Source organism: Sinocyclocheilus rhinocerous, unplaced genomic scaffold (assembly GCF_001515625.1).
Source record: "Sinocyclocheilus rhinocerous isolate Xijiao unplaced genomic scaffold, SAMN03320098_v1.1 scaffold315, whole genome shotgun sequence".
Classification (NCBI taxonomy): Eukaryota; Metazoa; Chordata; class Actinopteri; order Cypriniformes; family Cyprinidae; genus Sinocyclocheilus; species Sinocyclocheilus rhinocerous.
The window spans coordinates 1,078,818-1,083,032 of NW_015630423.1; the positions used below are offsets into that span (position 1 = coordinate 1,078,818).

Sequence of the window (4,215 nt, forward strand, 5' to 3'; positions counted from 1 at the left end):
TACTACCAAGGACTGAAATGCTCCAGGAAAGCTCTTTTCATGCTGAGCTAATAAAAATGACCACAGCTGATCACAGTTAATATTCAAATGGATTTGTGTGCCTTTGAGAAGGTGATTAGCTACACCTGATTGAGTTTACAAGTCATTTTTATGAGGGTATATTTTGTATTATAAATGCCTTTTCTGTTTTTATATATATATATATATATATATATATATAATTTAATGCATTCTTGTTTAACAAAAGTTGTATTCTTTTAACCTTGTGTGAACCAAACTTTTGAAGGGTAGTGTCACACTTTCCATAAAAATCCCACAAAAAGTACAACTTTTTTCATCTTTCATAATAATGTTTCAGTAATTCATAAGAAATATTTCAGCAAAACAGCATATTAGAATGATCATCATGTGACAGTAAATACTTTAGTAATGTGATGAAAATTCAGCTTTGCCATCACAGGAATAAATTAAATGTCAAAATATATAAAAAATAAAAATAAAAATAAAAATTTAATTGTAATAATATTTCACAATATTTCTATTTTTTTTACTGTATATCTGATCCAATAAATGCAGCCTTGGTAAGTATAAGAGATTTCTTTAAAACATTTTTTAATCTTAATTATTCAAACACCAGACATGACTCTGTCTTTTCACAGCAATGCCTTTCATTCTCCTAAATAGGCTAAATCTGTGCACTGCAGAAAGATTTCTGATGTATAGACAGTTCCTCCAGTACTTTAAAATACAATTGTCTTATTTTATTGTATTTTAACATACAGAGAATAACTTCAAAATTGTAAATGTATAAATATCCACAATTTAACAATGAATAATGAGAAATAATTAATTTTAAAAATCCATAGATTGATAGTCAGATCAGTTTTGGCAATACTGTATTATTTACAATTATGGAGATAGATAGATAGATAGATAGATAGATAGTAAATAAGCGATATCATACTCAAATCTTTGAATCATTTACAACATTACATCATGAACAATAACTTCAAACTTGGTCAGTTCAGTTGTATAATCTCAAAACAAGTTTAAAATATATCATCAACACTAATGTACTTCAAAAGAATCCTTTTGAACTGCACACATGTAAGCACTTACTGTCATGTAGGTCCTTACAAAAAAATGCATAATAAACATATGTGTCCAATTGAGGCAGATAATTATTATCTGATAAGAAGGCATGCACATAAACTAAACTGGAAACACGTGTACCAAATAAATTCCTCCATGCACAACATAAAAACTCAAGTAACTTTGACTCCACAGATGGACCAGTGGACCAACATCAATGCATACCATCATGTTGTTTTAGTAAAACTGAAATGCGTGCGCAAAAGATTTAATATAATTATCTGTTTTGTTCTCTTGAACAAATGGGATGGAAACTGTGCTTTCCTGCTGGAGGTTAATCGAGTTCTTCCTGCATGGGACAACAGATCCATCAGATATAGGATATGGTCTTTTCCAGGAATTTCCCCCTCAAGTCCTAACAGGTCCCAAGCACTCTATACTAGCCTAAAACGTCTATCTAAATCATTGTTGTTTATCTTCTCCAACACTTTCACATTCTGCTCAATTATACAACTCTGTCTTCTCGGTGTATGTTGTCGCCAAAAGCTAATGAAGTTGTCCCCAACGAAAAAGAAAAGCAGTGGATCCAGGCAACTGTTTCCCGAGGCCAGACAGTGTGTGATGACCGCTGCCTTTCTCAGACTTTCAATATAATGGCAGGACTCGTCATAACCATTGTTATGAATGTCCATCTCAGCCTCCAAAAACAGAGTTCGGACGACATGATACGGCATAAAGCACGCGAGAAAAATCAGCAGAACAATAATGACGAGAGAGCAGGACTTCTTGTGATTGAACTGAGATCTTTGATTCTGCCTGGTCTTCCTTAGCTTTAGCAAATACAAGGCTGCAAAAATGTAACACACTGAGATGACCACGAAGGGCATAACGAAGCCTAAAAACAAAACCCCTCGATTCAGCATGATAATGGTCCCCACCTGGGACGGCCTTAGATCCAGGCATTTGGTCTGATTAGACTCCACATAAGTTCCTGCTTTCAGAAGCGGGATGGACGCCACAGACACGATCAGCCAGATGACAATGCACAACACCCAGGCTCTCCGAGAGCTTTGCCAGCGCACGTATGTGAAGGGCTTCACGATGGCCACGAAGCGAACCATGCTCAGAACCGCCAGGAAGTAGATGCTGCCGTACATGTTGATGTAGAAGACGCAGGACATGATCCGGCAGGTGATGTCTCCGAAGGCCCAGTAGTCCATGAGATAGTAGGCGGCTCGAAACGGCAGCGAGCACACCATCATCAGATCAGATAGAAGGAGATTGAGCATGAGGATGTTGACTGGAGAAAAAGAGGCTTTTCTTCTGAACGATGAGGAAATGAAGAAGAACAGAGATATGAGGTTGCCAACAAGCCCAATGGAAAAGATGAGGAGATAGGCAATTGGGTAGACGGTGCGCTTGAAATCACTGATGGAGCAGTTTGTGAAATTCGATGAATAATGATTCATTGTTGGGATGGGGAATTCTGTGAACAAAATCAAAAAGATGGCATTTTAAAAAATGAATAAGGAATCTGAACCATTTTCAAATTAGACAGTTAAATATGTGGGTGTTTCAGGCACTTTTATGTCCCAAGGGTTGATTTTGTTTAACCTCTTAAGTGCCATCGGCCCACCGGTGGGCCCGTTGGCGCTCTTTTTTTCGTTGTCTTTTTTCTCTGTCACATATCTTAGTAATAATCATAAATTACATATCATTTGAAAGCTTAAAACCTCAAAATTTATCCTCTGAAAACCATTTTGTAATCGGACATCGCGTTACCATGGAAATGGTACTTTAAAATCTTTTGGCGGTCTCCTCCCTCTTAGTGGGTGGAGTCAGGTGTCATATTACAAAATGTATTATGGTCTTTTAGAATCAAAACTTTTTATAATCTTAACAAAATGCACATCGTCGGAAAGGTCTGAGTCTCAAGATTCCATATTTGGTGGTTATGTTGTGATAGAAGTAATATTGACAGAGATATTTAGACATTTGTGACAGAAAAATGCATTTTTAAAATTCTATGGAGTTTTAATGGCTGTTTGTGGTATAACGCCCTAAATTAAATCTCTCAGGAACCTAAATTGTTTTTTATGTCAACTTCAAATTTGGAACATAACTTATTTAGACCTAAGGCTTTAATTTTATAGCAATTTTGTAATTTTGAAAAATATTTATTTTATATAAAATAAAAATGGTACAGTGCATTTTCTTTACAGTAAATTTAAACTTCTTTAACTTTTTGATACTTTAATATTTTGAAATGATTCCACTTCTGCAGTAATCTGCAGATTGTCTTCTTAAAAAAAGAGTCCGACCTTAGGTCTGTATTCCAAAGCGTTCATGAATTATAACAATTTAAGTTTTATAAGTTTTGAATATTTATTCTATATTCAAAATGGGGGGTGGCACTTAAAGGTTTAAAACACTTTTTTGTTAAAATTTAGCATTACGTCACTTGCTCACCAATTGATCCTATGCAGTGAATGGGTGCCGTCAGAATGAGAGTCCAAACAGCTGATAAAAACATCACAATAATCCACAATTATTGTGTATTGTGTAAGTAATCCACAAAACTCCAGTCCATCACTTAAAGGCAGGGTAGGTGATTTGGTTGGTGATTTCAAAAACATTTTTTTTTGTTGGTTGAAAGTCCCGATAGCAATCATATCCCTTGGTCCGAGGGCTACGATAGGCTGTCCTACCTGCCTGTCAATGTATGTATTTGCATACCTCTGCGCACCCTGTTAGTGCAGACATGATACGTTATCAGCGCGTTCCATTATGCTATTGCAAACTGAGAATAGGTGTTATTATTGTAATATTAAGCGCTTTGTACTGTAATGTTTTCTCACTGGTGAAAGAGACACGAGGTAATCTGACAGCGTTGCTGTGACGAGTGGGGGCGGGGCCGAGAGCTGTGGGAACGGAGCGAGGCCGGTGGAGTAATTGATAATGAGCGACACCTTCACCGGTCTCGAGTCTCACGGCGGAGCCCCGGAAGGATAAAAGGGAGGAGTGACGACAGTGTCGGACGAGAGAGGACCAGGCCTGGATTTTATTTTGTGTTCTGGTTCTGGTTCTGTCGTCTGCGAGGGGCTGTCGCGCTATTTTGTGTTT

General features: G+C 36.9%; 1 pseudogene; it reads right to left on the reverse strand.

Annotated features, from left to right (window-relative positions):
• Positions 1-1,527: 1,527 nt before the first annotated feature.
• LOC107740398 (cysteinyl leukotriene receptor 2-like) overlaps positions 1,528-4,215 on the reverse strand; it is an 8,729-nt pseudogene continuing 6,041 nt past the window's right edge.